Genomic DNA, 24,649 nt, shown 5'->3' on the forward strand with positions numbered 1-24,649 from the left:
AGCGCGGCAAATCGATTTCAAATTACGGCATGAAGTCGTCTTCTCTCTCTTCTTCTTCCTTTTTTTTTTTCTTAAGCGGGTCCCAATCCAAGTACTAATCGTACTCAGCGCTGCTTGACTTAAATGATCGAGCGGGAACTAGTGCTATCACAGCGCCATGGCCGTTGACGCATAAGTAATTCGATATATCTCTTATATTCGTGTAGACTGATATCTATATTTTGATATTTTTTTATTTTTTCTTATCTATATATATCGATCGATTAAAAATATTATTCCTTTTTTTTTTTTGTTAAATAAATATATATAATAATTAGTAGCTTATCTTCCATATTTCCACCTTTCTTTTACCTGGTACGCTATATATATTTTAAAATTAAATAAATAAATGAATAAAAATATAGTAATAAATGAAAAATATTCGGCTTACATTAGCGAATATTATCGATCATCAAGCAGGGATAGGGAAAAGATTTCTTTATCAACTATATTCTATGTAAAAAGAAAATTTATAATAATAATAATATATTATATTAATATTGGCGATCATAGTGGAAGTTCATAAGTCGCGCCGCGTGACGATTCAATCGTACTCGAAAGTGCTTCCTTCTCGCGTTCTTCTATCGATAAGTCTTATCGCTCTTCGCGTGCACGTGGCACGCATTCATTCCTCGCTGCTTTGAAACGACGCACATCATTTTATTTAATACTCTATTCTTGTGTTATTAATAATCATATATTTATTGTAAAGTTTTCTACGAATGATCTTTTTGCACCTCTCCCTGACACTCTGCCCGAAATTCTGCACTGCCTACTCTTAACGATCGAATTACGTGTCAATACACCCCGCGCACTATCTCTTGCGATTCTTACTCAATGTCGCCAAACACCGACTAGCTTTCTTTATTCGGTTAACGCTCGTGAAACGCGTACACTGCGTGCATTTAAAAGTGACTGTTCTTGCCGGTCCCCCGCACACCCCTGATTCTCTTTATTTTAAGTTCTTTCCCTCCCCTTCCCCCTCCTCTCCTCTTCTTTTTTGTTTTTTTTTTCTCTTTTTTTTTTTTTTTGTTTCCCTCTCCCCTTTTTCCTCCCTTCACTCTCAATTTTGACGACGAAAAATGGCATCGTTGAATATCGTGTGGATCGAGCTTTTGAGCAAAGATAATTACGACACTTGGAAGATTCAGAATGAAGCCATTCTGATAAAAACGACGAATGGGGTTACGTGAGTGGTGAAAAAGTGAAACCGAAGTTATTGCGGGAAACACTGCATCAGTCGAAGCAGAAAGAAGATGGAATACCGAGGACAAAAGGCAAAATCGGACATCGTATTGTCAATCAAACCGTCAGAGTTGAAGCTGATAAAAGGCTGTAATACATCGCGAGAAGTGTGGCTAAATTAAATTCGACTTATTAATCAAGCGGGCCGGCACGAAAGGCTACGCTACTAAAACAGTTGATCCAGCATAAAATGGTAGACGTGGCGACGTGCGTGAACATCTTGAAAGTTCGAATACGACATCTTCGAATTTTCGATACGACAGACAAATTGAGCGAGATGTATGTAGAGATAAACAGCGACTTATTAGCGATCCTGCTGCTCTCTAGTCTTCCATCGAGCTTTGCAAACTTTCGGTGCGCGATCGAGTCCCGCGATGAGCTTCCGAACATTGAATCCCTGCGTGTGAAGATCATCAAAGAATACGACGCGCGGAATAACACTACGTGCGACGATGAATCAAGCGCGATGCTTGCAAAGAAGCAATGGGGCAGAGTGAAATATAACAAGAATAACACCAAGGGAAAAGGAAAAGATGGAGGTAAACAAAAAAAAAACGAACCATTAGATACAAGTGTCATCGGTGTCGAGAAGTTAGTCACAAAGCAGCGGATTGTACGGCGTCGAAAAAGAGTGACATCAACAGTGCGTATACCGCGGACGAAGTTAGTTTGTTCGTGGGAACGAAGTTCTCGTTTGCCGCCGCGGAGATCGAAGCGAGGAACGTTCGAAGTCACGAAAAATGGTGTTTGGACAGCGGTTTCACAGATCACATGGGAAATAACGACGCAAATTTCATAAAAAACGTAGAACCTTGTGAGGGAAACGTGAAGCTCGCGAACGACGCGGCATCAGCGCCCATACGGGGAAAAGGGTCCGTGTCTATAGTAACGGATGTCTAAGGATGCCGGAAAAATGTACAAGTACGCGAAGTTTTACGCGTACCCGGGCTCCGTACGAACTTACTGTCCGTCGGAAAAATCGCGGATCGAGGTTGCACAGTGATTTTCGACGAAAAGAAAGCCGAAGTTGTCGATAAAGCCGGTAACACTTTGCTCATCGCCGATCGCGTAAAAGGTCTGTACTACGTGCGTGTGGTAGACGATGAGTGTAGCGCGAAAGTCGGAATTAGCGAGGAAACGGACAAGAAAATGTCAACCGCCGTGTGGCACGAGAGGATGGGTCACCTCAACGTTCGCGACCTCGTCGAATGTGATCGGATCGGTTCAGTATTTGGTATGAAACTTGATAAATCACAGCTGAAACTTAACTGTGAAACGTTTTTTATGGGAAAAATGACGAAAACGCCGTTTCCGAAAACCCTACAAGAAATTCGAAGCTGCTGGAGTTAATTCACAGCGACGTTATCGGGCCCATGCGTGTCGAGTCCAACGGTCGGGCGAGATATATATTGACGTTCATCGATGATTACTCTTGATGGTGTACGATATACCTGCTTAAACGAAAGGATCAGGTCCTCGGTGCTTTTAAGAAGTTCAAAGCTCTTGTTGAAAATCGTCATGGGTGTAAGATACAGTTCCTTCAGTCGAATAAAAAGAAGGTGTACTTAATGAACCCTTTGACGCTTTTCTCAAGGAAAGCGGCATCGGACGAAGATTGAACGTGGCTCACACACCAGAGCAGAATGGTGTGACGGAACGAAGAAATCGCACCCTGATGGATATGACGAGGAGTCTCCTGATTCAATCTAAGTTCCCTGCGTCGTTCTGGGATGAAGCGATAAATACGGCGAATTACATTCGAAATCGTTGTCCGTCGAGCACTATTGGAGGAAAAACGCCTAGCGAGAAGTAGACGGGAAACCCGCCAGATGTAAGTTATTTTCGAGAGTTCGGATCACACGTTTTCGTCCTCGATCGAACACCGTCCAAAGGCAAATTGGAATCACTTTCAATAAAGGGCATTCTCGTCGGATACTCAGAGGAATCCAAGTCGTATCGGGTTTAGCTACAAGACAGGAGACGCATAAACATCGCTCGGGACGTGAAATTCATCGGAATTCCGAGAACTTCGTCTAATAACGATATCGCAAATGTGGAACTAAGAGACGACGACGAGGATTTGACGAAGGTGGATATGGTCTTTCCTCGAAGAATCAGGTTGAAGATGAACTCAAACAGAATAACGAAGAAAACGAGCCGAACGAGGACAATGATGCTCAGAACGTCCCTGAAGAAGACACGTAAGAAGGCGCGGGCCACGATCTACTACGTAGAGGCCAAGGAATACCTAGTATAAATAGGACCGGTATCAGGGGGAGACCAAAAAAGGATTATCATACTGTGAACTGCGTCGAAGGTAACGCGTATCTCACCGAAATTCCACTGGACCACGATGTTCATTACCCGTATGCCGACGAATAGTACCTGGCAATTGACTCCGAAATAAGGTCAATCTTAAAGAACGACACCTGAATTATTACCGAGAGACCCAAGGAACAAAATGTCATCGGTGGTCGAATAGTGCTGCGGAACAAGTACGGGCACGCCGGAGAGTTGATTCGAAGAAAGGCTCGACTGGTTGCAAAAGAATTCGCTCAACGATTTGGGATTGATTATTGGGAGACCTTTGCACCCGTAGCGCGACTCGGCTCAGTTAGAACTATGATGGCTTTCGCAGTAGAGAACGGGATAATCGTGCATCAGTTTGACATCGCAACGGCGTACCTGAACGGGGTGCTCGAGGAGAAGGTCTACATGGAGACGCTGCTGGTACAAGAAACTCGAAAAAGAACTATCAAATTATGGGGCAAGGAAATCTTCAGCGGATCCCTGCGTGTACTTCAAGAGCAGTGGAAAGGAATTACTCCTAATTTTTGTGTACGTGGACGACATTCTTGTCGCTTCGCGGAATAACAAAGAAATCTTCGATTTCCGACGACATCTCTTGAAAATTTTCGAAGTTCGGATCTTGGAGCAGTCAAGTATTGTCTTGGGATGGAATTTAACCAAAGCGGAAACGAAATCACAGTTGGTTAAACGGGATACATCAGAGACGTTCTTGAACGATTAGAAATGCTAGAATTAAAAGGCGTATCGACACAACTGGATCCCGGAACGAAGCTTCAACGGATTGAAGGCGAACCAAATCCCGAAGAGAAGAAACTTCCGTATCGCGAACTCGTCGGATCGCTCTTGTACCTGGCCGTATGCACCCGCAGACATCGCCTATGCTGTCAGCTATCTTAGTCAATTCAATGACTGTCACAGAGCTGAACACTGGACGGCTGCGAAGAGAGTTCTCAGATACCTCCAAGGAACACGCGACATAGGATTGAAGTTTCACCGCACAGGAAAAACGCTGGAAGGTTCGTCGATGCTGATTGGGGGAATTGCCCGATCGACAGAAAGTCATACACAGGCTTCGCATTTCTTCTCGGAGGCTGTTCTATCACGTGGGAGGTCAGAAAGTAGAAGACATTAGCTCTGTCTTCAACAGGGGCCGAGTAATGGCTCTGTCCGATGCGGCCAGGGAGGCTGTGTATCTGAAACGCCTTCTTGCCGATCTCGGTTTCGGAGAAGAAAAAGTCGAAATTTACTGCGACAACAACGGCGCACGAAAGCTTGCGGAAAATCCGGTATTTCACAACCGAAGTAAACATATTGACGTTCGTTATCACTATGTGCGAGATGTTCTCGATAGTGGAAAAATTGGAATTAAATACGTATCCACAGAGAACATGGCTGCCGATTTTTTGAACAAAGGCGTACAAAGATAAAAGCATTTAAAGTGTTTTGATCTCCTCGGCATTATGAAGATTAAGATTCCAATCGGAAAGCTCTCTGAATCGAGGGGGAGTGTTGGCGATCATAGTTGAAGTTCATAAATCGCGCCGCGAGACGATTCAAATCGTACCGACCGTAAAGTGCTGCCTTCTCGCGTTCTTCTATCGATAAGCTCTTATCGCTCTTCGCGTGCACGTGGCACGCATTTATTCCTCGCCGCTGTTTGAAATGACGCACATCATTTTATTAAATACTCTATTTTTGTGTTATTAATAAATCATATATCTATTGTAAAGTATTCTACGCAGTGATCTATTTTTGCACCTCTCCCTGCAGCATTCCTTTCTAACAAATAATAATAACATTAATTAAAAATAAACAAGGAAAATTAAAAAATTATAAGAAAAATTAATAATGATAATAATTATAATAATAATATAATAATATTGATGATGATATTAATAATAATAATAATAATAATAATAATAATAATAATAATAATGATAATAATAATAATAATAATAATAATATTGAAAATTTCTTTTTTTAATTTATTTTATTTTTTCTGAAGTTATTTTTTACAGTTATTTTTGAGGTTATTAAGGTTATATTTGTTTTTGTACGAAAAAGAAGAAAAACCACTTACGTGCGTACATAAGTACACACACCAGTTTTTTTTATTTATAACAAAAATTGGGCTCATGGAAGGTTAACCTGTATTCGTAATGCGCTTCACAGTTAGGAATAAATTCACGCCTTGCACCTCCAGGAAGCTTTGAAGCGCTAACGTTCGCACTCCCACTATTCAGATCCCTACTACATACGCACTGCTGGACATTTTAGAAAAGACATTTCTTCTATTCTTCTACTGGCCGTCTACGACACCTTTGAGACAACCATCGAAGAACCTACAAAGAAAGTGACGAAGAAGCCATACGTGCCAAAAGCGAAATAAGCAAAATATAAATATCTTTTATACTTTCATAATCAAACGAGAAGGTATCACCGCGAAAGTGGCAGTCGAACGAGAAAGAGTAGCAGAGTGTACAAAAACTCTTTACCCTTTTACAGATAAGCGATAGATGAGATTTCTTAATGTATCTATATACGAAGGAAGCTAGCAAGAGGTAAGCTAGGTTTCTAATCTTTAGTGGGACATCATACATTATTATAATCAATTTAAAAACAAGGGTTTTTTTGCCGTATGGATTTAACTGACAAAAAAAAGTATTACACTATTTATTAGCTCTACCGCGTTTTTTATTTATTTTTTAATTTACCTTTTTATTTTCCTCATCATTAGCTTATTACAATCACTAGAGGAGATTATGTTGGAGAAATATGCGTAAATACAGCTAGGTGGTTTGCTGGTGATCATAAAAACTTATAGACGAAAAGAGCAGTTTTCTAAGAATGCAGCAGGGAGTAAGGTGAGATTTACATTTAAAAATTTCAAGTATGTCTTTTCCACTTTTGCATCATTGGGTCAAAATTTGTCATGCTGCAAAATCACTTTATTGTGTCTCTCGTTTTATTGAAGCTTTTGTCTTTTAATGTTAAGCTGAATCGCAATTCATGTGTCTGATAAAAATCGCTTGGTATTATTAGGAAAAGTCTTCTTTAAATAATGTCTTCAATTCTGCATTTTCAAAAAGCTTTACTCATTCTCCGCCATACTGGTCTTCGACTTTAAAATAATCTTTCTTGAAGCATTCAAAAAAAGATATGTATATAATCACACATTCTTTCTCTAATAGAGGTTACATTATAAATATTTGTGATTATTACATATGTGCCCATAATTATGAAAGTGGTCCAAGTCAAAATTAAAAAAAATAAGTTTATCAGTTATTTCACAACACAGTACTTTAAACTCAATTAATTCAATGTAATTTTCACGCTATTGTCGAAAATGAATTATTAGATAGTAGTTGTAATTTTAACATTATATAAAATTCATTCAGTGTTCAAATGTAATCCTTCAAATATCTCGAAACAAGAGACATATGACTTGGACTACTTTCATAATTATTTGCACATATATTTGGGCTATAAATTTCTTAATATTGAAGCAAGAAAATAAAAACCTTCCGCAAATGACGAGAATGTTGGTCGTAAACTGATATTTTAAATCGAGAATAACTTATAATTGTAACATAAATCTACTAATGTATTAATGGGATTATGTAGTTTACCTAAGCTTGTTATTTAATATCTGTGATCTATTAATTTCAATCACTATTTAGCGATACAGCTGTATATAGGAAAACGGCTGAAATAAAATTGTAGACCTAATATCTACAATATACAAAAGTAACACTTTCTAGTTGTTGCGTATCCTACACAAACGAGTGAATGAGTCGATCATCGGGGCGTTTCGAGACGTGTCGAGACCTGCCGAAGCGCGACGACACCCGCGACAGGAAGGCATCGTAGTTCTGCGATAAAACCAAGGAGCGCCGAGATCCCTTTGTAAGGGCTCCGTTCTTCTAGCAAGCGTTCTCCCACTAAATCTATTACGCCAATCATATGCATCAACAGCTATGAACTTGTCTTTTAGGCAATTGGTCCGCGCGTTGCATCGCTTTTTCCTATAAAGTCTGCGGTTTCTTGCGCCTCGTTCTATTTTATCACGAGATCTGCGAGGGATTACATCGAAGAGAACTACAATCATGCGCAACGATTACATCATCGAAGTACTACGAGCGACAAAGGACAAAGGCAGTCCTACACGTGGTCAGAATTTATTCTGCCTTCTCCTTACACATCTCATTACACGACAGCTGCCGATAGGCAACCTAGCTGTAAAACATTCATCGTCGTTGTAAGGATTCATATGTGTATATAATACAACCAGGGTTTTTATGCAGCAAGAATTTTCCCTGACGAGATAAATAAAGTGTACTCTTTAGTACTGGCTGGGCTCAAAAATATATCTGATTTATTAGGTCGAGTCATAAGTAACTTCCGTTGCTTTTTTAGATATTTATTTTGCTCTTAATAAATAAAAAAATTACATTAATTTATTACGTATTCACCTCTGTTATCTATAACCTTCTCCCATCTTCCTGGCAGTTTATAAATTCTTTCCTTGTAAAATGTGGCTTGTTGGGACTGGATGAAGTTTTCGACAGTCTGCGTGATTTGCTCTTCAGAATTACAAGTTTTTCCATTCCAAAAATTTTGTAAGGAACAGAAAAGGTACTACCTTTTCTGGGAGTAAGTCTTCCTGGGAGTAAGAAGGATGTGTAAACAGACCATTCAAGCTTAAGAATTTTTTCTTGAGTCATCTTTGCTGTATGTGGTCGCGCATTGTCGTGCAGAAGTGCGACATTTTTGCGATTGACGAGTGCAAGACGCTTTTCACGGAGTTTTTCTTTCACTATTTGCAGCTGCTGAACATAACTATCCGCAGTAATCGTTAAATTTGGCCTCAACAACTCGTGGCCTAGACAATCCCACAATACGCACAATAAGATTTTTTTGCCATAGATGTTTGCTTTCGGATCTGGTAGCGGTGGTTCATCCATATCAAGCCACTGTCTTTTGCGGACTATATTCGCGTAGGTTACCCATTTTTCCTCGCCTGTTATAATCCTGTTTAAAGAAGGCTCCATTTTTACCCGTGAGAGCAGACTTGTTGCGATCGACATGCGATCTTCTTTATTCTGTTCACTGTAATTGTAAGGTACCCATACTTGCTGACTTTCTAATATCTCTCCAGGTGGCGGATAACGGTTGATTGCGATGTATTAAACTTTTTTGTTATACATCTTGTCGATTGACGTGGATTTTGCTATAATACTGCCTTTAAAAAGTTGTCGTCGAAGTCGGAAGGACGTCCCGCCCTCGGTTCTTCTTTTAAAGTCATATCTCCAGAACGAAATTTTACTAACCAATTTCTAACTGCACGATCAGTTATCAATCCTTCACCATACACTCTGCATAATTTTTAGCAGTCGCCTTTGAACTATTGCCTTGTTTAAATTCCCAAAGCATCACATCACGAATATTTACTTTTCGACTTTCGATTTCAGAGGATACAGAAGCAGTTTTTTTTAACATGTATCATGCAAAGTTGTTGAAAAAATGACAAACGGAAACCGTTTAAATTATGAAAACAAAAATTCGTTGTCATGGTAACTCATAGCTGGTAAAATCGAATAATAGATTTTACATAGCTGCGTCGGAAGTTACTTATGACTAAACCTAATATTTATCCTATCTTTATTCCAAACAAATAAACAACTCTTGATATATACACGTGACGGCATTTTCGAATGATAATAAAATACATTAGAGTACCGATCAAAGCAACGGTCGTTCACCACTAGTAATAGCGTACAAACTCTGTACTGACATATTTTTTGTAATTATTTAGAATAATACTTACATCAGTATAAGTAGTAAGCGATATAATCACAAATTTTCCTGAAGTTAAACTCATCTGTTTAGTTGATCGTATCATACAAATATGCATTAACTGTTTTTCTTTTTTAGAAATATTGTACCATTCACAAAGATAAAGTGCCTCACCAAATACAATACTTTGAAAATAATTTACTATGTTACTATTGAACATATGTTTTACACTGATATTTTATTAAAAAAAAAAACAGCTAAAATTACTTCTTTTATAAGACACTCTCCCATATAACAATAGATTAAAAGTGCGCACGAAATTACAGAAGAAATCATAAGAAATGGAAATATCATCATTATTTCTCCATCAGCTAAACTCTGAAAAAACAGACGAAAAAGACTATAATATCTGGTATTAATAAACTTTTAATGATTTTTGTACTAAATAATTTTTATTATTGAAACATTGTTTTAATTTTTGAAAACTTTTTATTTTTTTTTAATTGAAACTTACGATAAGAGCGTCATAGCCAACAAGAATAAGTTGCATGATACCTCCGGTCAATTGTACCAAAATTATAAAATTAAAATTTTTTTCTAAAGATTCGGATAATCTGAAATTAAAAAAAAGCTATTAGAAAGAATTATATAAATAAAACTCATGTATACCAAGTAAATGTAAGACTTTAGGACTCGTTCTTTATTCTCTACATTTTAAGAGTTTTGATGCAATAATATGAGCTTATAATGTTAAAGAGTGTGTGTATGCATGTGTATTTACTTGTATACGCAATACAAGATTAGGATTCTAGGTAGAATAGCGCTGCGAAAGCTTTTACTTAATATTTCCTTAAAAATTGCTCTCTCATCTATAAATAATAAACTCTTTTACGTCGAACACCTGTAACTAAGATTGTTGTAAAAAATATTTAGGATATAGAGATCAATAAGCAGAGGGAATAACATAGATAAAAGATAAGATATTTAAACCGAGGCAGTTCTTCTACAACGGTGCTGATTCAAGAAAAAACACCTACAAAGCAAATAAACATCAGAAAAACCAATTTCTTCTTTGTGATCTTTCGTAATATTTTAAAATATTAAAAAAATCGTAGGGCATGCAATCTGAAATCTAATCGGAATTACTGAACATTTTGGGCACATAGTGGTAAATGGGATCTGGCCAGTCCTTTGTTGCTTCCAGACTCGTATTTAAGGTAAAATTTCAAGTAAAGACAGAAACCTTATGGAAAAGTAAATAAACAACGAATTAATGTTTTTTACTTTTATAATAGTTAATAATTTTATACAATCTCTCAAACAGTTTCATAAAAAAGCTAAGAAGCCAACCGACAATAATTTGACATTGCAGACTCCATTAGTCGTCTAAAACATCACAAAGTTCTTAGTCGAGTCATTGCTTTAGCGGAAAGAATAAAACACCTAGTAAGTCTATCGCATATCCTTGATCATAGTATGCAAACATTTAATTTGTTTCCGCTTTAGCAAATAGTTACTTCTCCCAGACGTGTAACTAGACCTTCAACAAAAAAAGACCAAGAGAAGAAGATGACAGCAATCAATGACAACTACGAGTAGTTTCCACTGCTAAAAGATTTTTTATTTTAATTTCAAGTAAGCATAAAGATATCCCTGAAAATAAAAAATCGTCACAAGTACCTCCACCTTTGCTAACCTATATAGATAACGTAATCGTAATTGTAAATTATTACAATCATCTAATGGTAGTTTTGATACGTTTCATATAAAACAAGAACATTTGTTACGTGTATTTCTAAGAAACGTTCATTACTCTGTTGCTTCTGATACCTAATGGATTTACTCGTAAAGCTTGGGTATCGAGTAATAAATATATTTAATAAAAATATATAATTCTCCGCTTTCTATATGATTTATATGTACTTGAAAAAAAAACCTGACAATAATACAATACTTAATATAAGCCACCTAAAAGGACTTAGGTAGAGGGAGTGTTTGAAGCGGTGTACGTCAGTGGGAGTACGAACTTTGTATAGAAAATTAGGAAGCAATAGGAAAAGAAGAGAGATGATAGTGGGCTCAAAAGAAGCGGGAGCAAAAGATGAGATAGAGGAAGTAAGAGTGTAGAAATAAAACAGGCAGAAGAAAAGAAAAGAGAAAACTAAAAATCCGGGAAGAAATGAGGTTTGGTCAAGCGAACGTAGGAAATGGAAGGAACAAAGAACGGAAGCAGAAACAACGAGGTCGATAAGGTAGGGAACGACATAGACTATAAAACAGAAGAAAGGTTTGAAGTTAAGAAAACGAGGAGATAAAGACCAACTAACGCAGAAAGAACGATAAGGCAGGAGACAAGGAATGCAATAGAGCAGTATTTAAATATAGGGAAGAGAAAGGAAAATGCAAAGAATAAAGAGATAGAGCAAACGAAGGAGCAATTGCTGAGAGGACTCAGCGTATCGATTAGTCTGCTGACGGAGGAAGTTAGAAATTTTAGGCAGGCTGTGGAAAGGGTGAGTAAAAAAAGCAAGATAGGAATCAAAGAGCTCCAGAAGGCGTTACAGGAATGTGAAAGAAATCGGAAAAGGGAAAAAGAGGAGTGGAAGGTAAACTGGCGAGAAATCGAAGAAAGAATCAGTCAATTAAAGGAAAGAAAAAGAAGAGGAAACGAGCTAAATCTGCAACAAAAATTAAGAAAGATGGAAGAATTAATAGGGTAAGTAACAAAGAAAAGAATAGGAGCGGAGATAAGAAAAATGAAAAATTTAATCGACAAGCAAGTCAAGCTTGAAAATAGAAAAAACGTGGTAATAGGAGATGCAAATGTAAGGAAAGAAGACTGGAAAAAACAGGTAGACCGGCTGTTAATAAGCAACCTTGGATTGGGAGAGAAGAGGAAAGTAAATGGGCAAGAGTAATAGAAGATAACTGAGAGTCAAAGCAAGAAGTAATGAAAAACAAAAGCAAAGTCAAAGGAAGCTCGTTATACATAGATAACGACCTGGTAAGAGAGGAAAGAGACATCCAAAGATACCTAGTAGAAACAGCAAAGGAGGAAGTGAGAAAAATGAGCAAGGTAAGAATAGGGTTTTAAAAAATAAGGGTAATCGATAAATAGATTTTCTGGCAGGAGAGTAAGGGAGAGTTCTCGGAGAAGCCGAATTTTCGGTAAAGAGCCAGCGGAGCAGCAGTGAAAGATGAGTAAAAAAGGCAAACGAGAAGAAGCAGGGGGGAAGAGTTCTGTTCTGGAACGTAGCGGAAATAACGAATAAGGATAGAAATTTCTGAGAGTACGTACGGAACTTCGATGGGCTAGGTCTAATAGAAATGTTATTCGAGGAAGAGGGCTGAGAAAAAATCAAGAATAGGCTACCAAAGGAATAAAACTGGATTAGCTAATACGCGAAAAATGAGAAGAAAAGAGGAAGAGCTAAGGGGGTGATCATCACGGAAATAAGGAAAGAGTTAAACGTGAAAGAGAAGATAATAAAGCTAAAAGGAGTAGTGAAAAGGAATATGAAAAAGAGAATGACACATGGACCGTACTGACAGTATAAAACAAAGAAGAGATGAAAGAAACAGAAGAAAAAATGAACAGAATGATATCAAAGGAAGAAGAAAGAGAAATACTATGAACGAAAGAAGAAATATGCGACGGTAAACAGGAAGAAGGACGGAAATCAAAGGACAATACAAAAAACGCAGAAGGAGAGCATCTAATAAGATTAACGGAGGAAAGAAGATGGCATATAGCGAATGGTAAGGTAAAGGGCGATGAATAGGGAAGGAGAATGTACCTACGTGAGGGCTGACGGAGCTACGGTGATTGACTACGTCTTACTGAACACAGCAGGATGGAACAAGATAAAGAGATTTAGAGTCGAAGGAAGGACGGAATCGGACAACCTTCCCTTGAGTCTACAAATTGATATAGCTGAAAAAAAAAAAGGAAGAAAGAGAGAAAGTAACCACGACAATGATTATAAACTAGAGCAAAGAGAAGATAACAAACATTAAGGAAAGTTCCAGAACCAAAGAATTCACCAAAGAAAGGTTAAAGAACAGCTGGAAAGAATTACAAGTAGGAATAAGAGAATGCACGGTAAGAGAAATAATTTGACAAAGAAAAAGAGAATTAGGAGAGAAGATTTTAAAAGACAAAGAATGTACAAGAAAGAAAAGGAAGATGAAGAAACTGTATAAAATGTTGAAGAGATGTGTAATAGAGAGGAAGGAGTATTTGGAAGGAAAAGCAGAACAAAAGAAGTTATGCAAAGAGAAACAAGAAAGGAGGAAAAAACAAGAAATGGAATAAATAAGAAACGCGAAAACGGAAGGAAAGATTTAGAAGAATATTAATAAGGGAAAAAGGAGAGTAACTATATGAGAGAAAATAACGAATGAGGAATGGAGGGGACACTTATGTGAACTGTTAGGAGGAAAGGAAGAAAAGTCTGACAAGGGGACCTTAAACTGAGATACCCTCGGATTTTAACGAGCTTTTGTATATTAGTAGTATACTTTTAGGTTGTTATCGTGGTAAAGTATTTTGCCATAACGCTCAACATTTTTTGGGAAAAAAGCTTCTGAAATTTTGGATTTTGTTACATACATGTTTATATTATCTTAAATTCGACCGTCTTTTAAGTGGCGCGCTAGCGTATCTAGTAGCGTTCTCGCTTTTCGTGCCGCTAGTAAGTGTTCGATCATTCATGGGGACAATTTTTTTTAATAACTTTTTTCTGTCTGTTTTCAAATTATTTTTTCATATTTTTTAATTTTTAAATATATACAGGAAAGAAAAAATTATTTATTACAAAAAAATTAGAAATAATAATTTTTTTCAAATCTCGCGAAAATAATAGAAGAAAAGTTTATCCTTGAATTAAAGTTAATATTTTTTTTTTCACAGGTATATGAAAAAGATAAATGAAGATTTATCTCTCGTGAAGATTGTATCAAGATACAATCCATCATCAATTGTCATCAAAAATTTTTCATAAAATGATTCGATATGCATGGTACGCTTTGAAATTATTAAAACCAAATGAAAGAAAAATATTTTTAAACGTTAATTAGGTTTGTTTTTCAACAAATCTTTTAAAAAGTATTTGTTCATGTAACAAGTAATCTTTTATTAATTGCGCTAGATGTGAAAAAATTTATTGTTTTGAATGCTTTTACGAGAACTATCACTCTGGAACCTGCGTTTAATAAATAATAATAAATGTACAATAAATGTTAGGACTCACAGATATAAAAAAATTATACATGAACTTTGTAATGATTAGAATATATACGATTGTTATTTGTTAGTACATTAAAAATTTATCTATTTTTATATACCTGTTAAAAAATAAAATATTAACTGTAATTTAAAGATAAACTTTTCCTTTATTATTTTCGCAAAATGTGAAAAAATTTATTATTTTTAATTTTTTTGTAATAATTAATTTTTTCTTTCCTGTATATATTTAAAAATTTAAAAATATGAAAAAATAATTTGAAAACAGACAGAAAAAAATTATTAAAAATAAATTCCCCCATGAAGGATCGAACACTTACTAGCGGCACGAAAAACGAGAACGCTACTAGATACGCTAGTGCGTCACTTGAAAGACGGTTGAATTTAAGATAATATAAATATGTATAAAACAAAATCCGAAACTACAAAAGCTTTTTTCTCAAAAATGGTTGAGCGTTAGGGCAAAATACTTTACCACGATAACAACCTCAAATTATACTACTAATATATCAAAGCTCGTTAAAATCCGTGTCGGCCTCAGTGTAAGGTCCCCTTGTGAGACAACAAAATGGGAACTTCTAGAAAAGAAAGGAGATGAGGAGGACCTAAAAGACGAAGAAATAGAATGACAATTGGCGATGCTGAAGAGGAAGAAGGTAGTAGGACAAAACGGCATCCCGAGCGAAGCTTTGAAGTTCTGTGAAAGAACAACACGGAAAAAATTGAAAGAGATCCTGAAAAGAGTATGGACAATCGAAGGATTCCCAAGCGAGTGGAGAAATGGAATTACAGTGCTTATATTTAAAAAAAGAGATGTAGAAGATGTGAAAAATTACAGAGGGATAACGCTACTGGAAACAGCGTACAAGGTATATGCAGCTATATTAAATAAAAGAATAAAGGAGCAAATAGAAGAGCAAAGAATACTGCCGGATACACGAGCGGGATTTCGAAGAGGAATGGGTATGAACGACAACGTCTACGTGCTGCAGCACGTGGTGGAGAGGAGCTTAACAAGAGAGCCGGAAAAGTTTACGCGCTCTTTATAGATCTGAAGGCAGCATTTGACAAGGTGAGAGGAAACAAGTTGTGGGAGGCAATGGAGGATAGAGGTGTAAGGAACGGTCTAATAGAGAGAACGAAAGAAATATATGAAGAGACGGTAAACGTAATAAGAACAAATGAAGGAGAAACAGGAAGATTTTGGACGGAGAAAGGAGTCAGACAGGGGTGTTCTCTGAGTCCTACGTTGCTTACTGTCTGCATAGCGGATCTGGAAGAAGTGCTGAGGATAAAGCAAGACAGAGTGCTGGTTGTAGAATGGAAAAATTCTTGTCGCTGGCATATGCAGATTACATGGTATTGGTTGCGGACAAAAAAAGAGAAATAATGCTATGGTAAAAAGATTAGAGAGGTATTTAGACAGGAAAGGGCTCTAGTTAAACGCAGAAAAGATGAAGATGCTCATCTTTAAAAGGGCAGAAGAAAGAAGAAGAAAAAAGGCTGGGAATGTAAAGGAAAGGCAATAGAAAGGGTGAAAAGTTTATATATTTAGGAGTATGTTTACAAAGGAACGGGAGCATGACGAGCCATGTGAGAAAGAGAGAGAGAGAGAGAGAACGGAAAAAGCAAATGTAGTGGTAAGACAAGTCTGGGTCATCGGAGAAAAGAAGTTCAGGGACGAATTTAAATGAAGAATAAGGATGTCTGATAGCCTGGTTAAAGAAGTGATGCCCTTGAGAGTAGAGCTCTTCGATTGGACGGAAAGGACTGAACTGGAGAGAGTACAGCAGAAGTACATTCGCTGGTGTTTGGGGATGGATTATTACAGGCCAGGATATATAATTCTCAAGAAACAAAGAGAGATAAGATTAGAATAGGAGCTGGACAACGTGCGTTAAGATTCGAAGATGGAGTATGAAAAGCGAAGGGTAGGACACTGGTCAAATAGAGTTTGAAGGAGAAAGAGAAAGAAATTAGTAATACCAAAAACAGTAAGGAGATAGAGGATTTCCTCAAAAGAAAACGGGTACAGCTAGTTAGGAATAGAGCGGTTGAGACAGCAAGAGATAGACGTAAATGGGCTGTTGGAAGAGAGGAATAGAGAGAAAAGGGACAGATACAAAATAACAAAATAAAGGAAGCGTGATATAATCCGAGATATGCGCAGATAAGGACGGCTACGAAACCATAATATCTGACAAAAACGAGAGGAGGAAGTTATTAGCGAGGGCGAGGTGCGGAAATATAGAGGAGAACAACAGGTATTAGCTAGAACAAAGGGAAAAAGATGCTCACTGAGCAGCACAGAAACTGGAACACTGAAACACCTCATAGAGAAATGCCAGAAAGTAAAAGAACAGAATTGAAGGAAGAGAAGATACTAGAGGGTAAAAAGAACGAAAGGTTGGAGGGATAGCTAAGGAGTGTGGACAAGCAATGGAAGGAGGCTAGTAAATAACAAAATCAAAGGGTATGAATTGGAAGAAGTAGGATAAGGGAAAGTGCAAGAAATACTAAGATAGAGATAAGGAGGAGTTTGTTATGTTTATGAATGTGTTAGATTAAGGAATAAATGTAAGTAAGGAACAAAATGTAAACCATTTCACTATACATATGTCACTCACATACATATGCCATATCACTATATAGCATGTCACTATACATTGCTGTAAAGCTGGGAAAATAAAGAAATTATTATATGCTACCTAAATAATACTACAGTTAAAATTGAACCAGCTATAAAAAAAAATTGTTTATTGCTAAAGGTGCACAGAGAACGGTTACACTAAGAAGTATTTCAATCGCTAATATAAATGTGTTAAGGGTTCTGGTACCCATTATATTAAAGAATGCAAAAATTTGTTGATAAAAAAAAAAGTTGTCTCGTTCTTGTTCGAATGCAATTAAACAAACGATGTATAAAAAATGTGCTTTTCTTCTTCTTCTTCTTCCTGCGTCCAGATAGGCATATTGCCTGTTCTTCATCGCAACTCGCTTCTTGCAGGTATATCGTCCGCCCATCGTTTTCGTGGTCTTCCCGGGCTTCGTTTCCCTAGTGGTGATCTATCAATAGCGATCTTCACAATTCGGTTCCCTGTCATTCGGGTTATTGATCGTTCCACTGAATTTTCCTCCCCAATACCCAATCATTGATGTTGTCGATTTGGCATGTTCTTCTGAGGACTTCACTTCATTGTCTATCCCATAGAGATTTTCCGGTTATTCTCCGGAATATTTTCATTTCCGCTGCCTCCATCATCTGGCGGGTTTTAGATGTCTCGGGTCTTATTTCCGCCGCATATGTTAGTATGGGTCTTATAGTGGCCTTGTAAATACGGCTTTTTGTGTCTATTCTGAGATGTTTGTTGCGGAATATGGTGTCACTGAGTTGTGCCGCAGCTCTTGTTGCCTTAACCACTTGTGTTCTTACTTCCGTTTCTATTTAACCAAAGCTGGAAATTTCTATGCCTAAGTAGTCAAACTTCATCACTTGTTTTATAATACTCCCATCAACCACCAATTTACATCTAAGGGGTATCTTGAATGTGGTCATGCACTTAGTTTTGGATGTAGATATTAACATCCCAAGAGATTTAGCCATTGTGTTGAACTCATGTAGAAGTCTTGCAAATCGTCTTCATTTTCCGCTATTAAAACTGCGTCGTCTGAAAATATGCCTGATTTTCAGTTCTTTATCTCCCATCCCATAACCTCTCTGTCTACAGATTTTTTTATAATTTCATCCATGATAATATTGAATAGTAGCGGGCTCAGTGAGTCTCCCTGTCTAATGCCTCTTCCCAGTGTTATGGGTTCTGTTAGTTCGTTATCTATCTTTGCCTGTATGTTGTTGTTCTGGTATATATCTTTTATTGTTTTTATGATGTTGTTTGGTATTTGTCTGTTATAGAGGAGATGAACCACATCAGTTAGTCGTATCCTATCTAACGCTTTTTTAGGTCTATAAAGCAGAAAAACGCCGGTCTATTATATTCTATCGACTTTTCCGTTATTTGTCAGACGACGAATGCTGCATCTGTACATGATTGTCCAGGTCTGAACCCTTGTTTCTCGTCAGCTAATGTTATCCTTTCACTGATAAGATTTGAGATTACTTTGGTGACTAATTTCAAGGTAGTGCATAGCAGATTTATTCCTCTATAGTTCCCGGGCTGTTTTTTAGCTCCTTTTTTAAAGAGTAAAATCATTATGCTTTTTCTCATTCGTCCGGAATTTTTTGTTTTTCGAGGATCCTTTGTGTGAGAATAGTCAACTCCTGAACCAATCTTTCTCCACCGTATTTAAGGAGTTCATTTGCGATGCCGTCTTAACCTTGGCTCTTCCTGTTTTTCAATCCATAAGTGCTTTTCTCATGTCAGCTTCGTCGATAGAGATGTTATTATTTATCATGATATCTGGGACACCTTGTGTTGTGTTAGGTTGGTCATCCTTGTATAGGTCTTTTAGATATGCGGTCCATGTTTCCTTATCAATTTGTCTTACTGGTATTAATTCTGCTATTTCTTTCTTCTGGTTTCTAATGAATCTCCACATTTTTTTTTGAGACCGTAAAAGTCCTTCTCTAGTTGTTTTGAGAACTTTTCCCAGTGCATGTTCTTCATTCTTCTAACTAGCGTACCAGTTTCGTTCCTGATGTTTTTGTATGCATTGTAAGACTAGGCAGTTTTAGTTGTTAGATATTTAAGATTGGCTTGTTTTTTCTTCTTACATTGTTCTTTTATCTCTTCGCAGAACCATGGAGTTTTATTTTTTGCACGCCTCGTTTTTACATTTCTTGGTTCCCAATGCCTCTATGGCCGCGCTTTTTATGTTTGTTTTTAGTATCAGCCATATAGTGTTTACTTCGTCACGATTATCAGTTGGGTTCGGTTCGATTTTTTCTCTTAAACGTCTTTTGTATAATTCTCGTTTGTTGTATCCCAGAAGGTATCTATCTTTATTGTTTCTTCGTTTGTTACGTGACTTTGATCTTTTCTTTTGTGATGGCATTTGATTCTAAATTTACCAAGAAGTAGACTGTGGTCGCTTCCAATGTCGGCTGATTTAAGTGTTCTCAAATCCAAGATTTCAGATGATAGTATATAACTATTGGTTAAGATAAAATCAATGGTTGAGCGTTAACCCGGTGTGTTGCCAAAAGTGTACTTGTGTTGCTCTTTGAGGTTGAAAAATGTGTTTGTGATTCTAAATCCATTTAGGGAGCAGAAGTCTATCATGACTTTTCCGTTCTCATTCAGTGTTTGCTCATTTAATCTCTGCATTATGCCGGGGATCGGTTGGTGACCAATGCGAGCGTTAAAGTCCCCTAATATTACTACGCGTTCCTTCGGGGGTAGTGATTCAATGATACGCTCAAGTTCTTTGTAGAAGTCTTCACGTTTCTGTTTCGCTTTATTCTCGTCTGGTGCATAAAGGATAAGATATTTAGTAGGGTCGAATCAGTCAGCAACTTGAGCAGTATAATTCGTGATGATATGTGTTTACAGCTTTCGATCTGGTTGATGTATCTTTTATGTAAGGCAATGGCGAACCATCCTTAGCTCGTTCGCTCTTTTCTACGCCGCTGTATATCACAATATATTCACCGTATATTCTTTGGCCCTTGCTTTTCTTCTTCGTTTCTTGGAGTGCAGCAATGTCTATTTTCTGATTTTCAAGTTCTTTTAGAATTTCTTGTTTTTTTTATTAAGGGATTTTACATTCCAAGAGGCAATCCTGGTAATGTTTTTTCTTTTCCAATTCGTTATCCGTTTTCTAGCATGGGTCGTCATCAGTGTATCCGTCCTATTCCGAGGCGCGTTGTGGTTTCTTCGAGCTTGTGCTTTTTTCTACGTCAGGCAGGTAGCTAACCTAACCTAACAACCCTCCTCCTTTATCCGGGCTTTGGACCGGCAACATGACCCTTTACGATCATGTAGGCGAAGTTGTGCTTTTTTAAGACTTTAAAAATTATATTTTTAAAATGAGTAGTTTATTTTTTGAGCTTTTTTGCTTTCTGCTTAGTTCCCAATCATAATTTTCTATATTTTTATTTTTACATTGAATACAGAGTGTTTATTGTAATTTTTCACGTGAAAACATCATTAGGATCGTTATGATTGAAATCCGATAAAACGCAGTCGATAAAACGAAAATGACGTACCGCATTAAAAAATGACATACATATGAATCTATTGGATTTAGCCTGCGAAATAATGAGGTAGATTAAAGTATACTGTGTTTCCTAATATCACGGTCTCTATTTTGTGCGGTGCATCGTAGCCTTCCTACTCTTTTTTACTATGTGTTGTATATATGTGTGCTTGTGCGTGCCTTCATATTGCCAAGCTGAAAAAAAAGAAAAGACATGTTATATAGAGTAATATTATTATTAGGTGGCGTTAGGAGCTTGATAGCTCATTGCCGTATATAAAAAATCCCGCTAGTTTTTCTTTTCCTAAGCGCAATCCCATTATTCGCGATCATCATATCCCATTTCCTTAATATCCTTCCTAGTATTGTCCTCCCATCTATCCCTTGATCTACCCAATGGTATTTTCCCACTGGGTATACCAGTAAGTATTTTATACGCGGGTCGTTTTTCACCCATACAGGTCATTCATAAATTTTATCACTTACGACAGAATTTCCGATATTATTATAGGAAAATTTTTTCATTCTATCTGTGACTATATATTTGTTTTCTTCCACGCTTATTTGCAACCGTAGTTTTCTTGTTTTGTCCAGTTATGTTCTTGTGATATTAACTAATTTTTTCTTATTGTTCCCTAACAAAGAAATATTGTCCGCATTCGTTAGCAGTTGCATTGCCCTGTTCAGCTGCAGACCATCCTTAATTTTCTGCAATTCTTTGATAGCAGATTCTAGCACTAGATGAAACAGAAGTAGTGACAGCGTATTTCTGTGTCTTCTTCTGAAAGAAACAGATATTATAATTTTCTTGAAAATTCTCTTGAAAAATATTTAGTCAAAGCATTAGAAAACTTATTATCTCCGCATAGATGATCAATCATTTTACTGGAAGACAGAGTAAATTATTTTTAACAATAATAAGAAAAAGCCGACGATATTGAAATCATGAAAGATTTTTGAAGAAACCATTTTTTTTTTATCACACTGGGAAGAAATAATCCGCATTAACACTAATCATACCAAGACTTTATGTATACCTATCTCTACCATAGCGGGTCAAATGACCCGACTTTATGTTTCACGCTTGAATGTATGAAATATGGATGTTAGGAAGGAAATAAAAACATAAATTAAATTTTATATAATTATACAAAATCGTATGTTGAGCATTTCTATTACAAAAGCAAAAAATAAAAATTTTTAATTCATAGTTCATCGCATTTTTTACATATAAGTCTGGCCATTGTACATTTTCCGCAAACATATTTTTTACATTTAGAGCAAATTTTGTTGGTTTTATTTTTTTTACAGTATCCTATTTGACATCTCATACGTTTATAAGCATCTGTAGAAGACTTAGGCAACGATCTTTTCGTATTTGTTCCTTGTTTTAGTTGTTCAGGGGCTTCTCGAAAATCAGCGCCAAGTTCTTCTGCTAGCTTGAGTAAAAAATCTTTTCTCGAGATATTTTCTCCTGTCGTTTGCTTGTACAAAATCCAGGAATTTATGCCAGCTAAATCAAGGATATTGAAAAAAACTTGCAGAGGCCATTTGCAAGACTTAGATTTTGTAGTAAATTTCCTCGCCATTTGATCGGTCATGTCTAAACCAAATTTGGTTTTATTGTAATATCAAACAGTTTAAGGTAAAAGTTTATCATTGTTTTCTACTTTAACGAATTTATGTTTATAACTAAGTAAAAGTACTTTTTTTGTTGGCTTACTTTTATAGATTGTAAGAGTACAATTATCTGTTGTAAAAATTTTCGATTAAAATCGTTCCATATCATCTTTCTTTTGCTTTGCAATTAGTGGTAATTCTTTTTTATTTGACCGAATAGTTCCAACTAACGTAGTTTTTTTGGCTAGGAGTTGTGTTGCTAGGGATTTGCTTGTGAAGAAGTTGTCTGTGTCACAGTTCTTCCGCAACCCGTAAATGGCTCAATGAGTTTGAGTACAACATATTCAGAGAGTGGTACTGAAGAGGGCCTATATTCATCTTTTCCAAGATATGGAAGTGCATTTATGACGTATTTGCTATCGACGTCCGATGCTAACCAAAATTTGATTCCAAATTTATCCGGCTTGTTAGGCATGTATTGCGTAAATCTACATCGTACTTTAGTCGGAAATAGCTTTTCGTCTTTAGTAATATTTTCACCCGGTTTGTAACAGTTTTGGCTGTTCTCAATGAAAATATTCCAAATTGCCGATACCATAGCGAATTTATCTGTTTTCAAACGTTGGCTCCGCTGACTTTTTTTATCAAAACGAATAAATCTAAGAATTTCGGTAAAATTATTTCTGATCATAGTTTCAGAAAAAAATTTAGGCCCCCATATGTTATTCCACAAAAAGGAAATATTCAAATTATTTGCTCCATATGCAGCTCGAGCATATAAAATTGCAATAAATGCATCTAATTTTTTTTTAGATAAACTCCAATCGGAACCTAACACTCTATTTGCTTCTTCTATTGTGAATGTTCTTATATGGTTCATAATACGGTGGTCAATTATCAATGAAAATGCAGTACTAACATTACCTTTCATTATATGACGTTTTGCATATTCTGTTAAGCCTACTTCTTGCCTAAAAATGTTATGAAGTGGTGCTCTTCCAGGTGTGCCACCTACATTCATTTGTTGCCAAACAGATCCATCATTCGCAACATTTTGTTCATTTATTTCTACTTCACTTTCTTCCGAACTTGAGAGTAATTTTATTTTCTTTCGGCCACTACATAAATTCACAATATTTTCCTCTTCATCGTCAGTATCTGTAGAATCAAACTCATTTTTATTTGCAACCAATATATCTTTATTTTCAGAAAATTCATCTTCACTAATTTCTGAAAACTCTTCGCCAATATTATTTATATCTTCTAAGAACTTGTACTGTCTTGTTTGCTTCGACATTTTTCAGGTTAAAAAATTACCTGTATTACTATAGCTATCAAAATAAAATATAAGCTAGGTACTTACCAAGACTTTCAATTTTTGCCACTTTTTCTTACACTAAAAAGCTATTTTCAATCTAAAATTTGATATTTTCTTGAAATTATTCTGAGCTATTTTCGTTGAACTACTTTACGCAACAGTCTTTGGAAGAATGTGCAACTTACTGACTACAAATATGACTCAATAATCTCATAAAACAAAAAAATATTCTCCGGGTCAAATGACCCGTTGTGGTAGATATCGGTATACAACAATGATTACCCAGAATAAACAAAAAAAAAAAAAAAAAAGTTTTTATAACTGTACATTAATTACTTAGAAAAAGTCATGAAGTCAAATGTGCAAACGCAATAAAATTATATGTGCATTTTCAATGCAAAAGTTCAAAATGGGTCATTTGACCTGTTATGGTATATTTAGTGTTAAACTATAATCTCTTGAAGCTTTTTGACCAGTATCAGTATACATTTATATTCTTGTTTCAGTTTTCGAGTTTTGTCTAAAACTAATGCATAGAAGTGTAATGCCTATTACTATCGTTATAACAATAGATTTTTAAAAAGTATCCATCACAATCAAACGCTGAAGGTTGTAAAGCTTATAGGCTGGGAAAAATAATTGTGTGCTCACATTCACATAAAATTTTTACGAAGGAGACATTAGTTTAAAGAAATTTTTATATCGTTATCCCATTGGAAAATGAAATTTATATGCAGAAATCTGCTGCTGAAATGAAGACTTTTATATAGATGTGTTACGGTTTTTGATTGGAACATAAAATGTAGAGCCGCATACATAAATAAACCTAATTTAGAAAGTAGCTTATGCAGGAAATAAAAAATATAAAAAAAGAAGCAGAGCCCCATAAATTGAATTAAAAATTAATATTATACATAACT

This window comes from Polistes fuscatus, unplaced genomic scaffold, assembly GCF_010416935.1.
Source record: "Polistes fuscatus isolate 324 unplaced genomic scaffold, CU_Pfus_HIC Scaffold14, whole genome shotgun sequence".
Classification (NCBI taxonomy): Eukaryota; Metazoa; Arthropoda; class Insecta; order Hymenoptera; family Vespidae; genus Polistes; species Polistes fuscatus.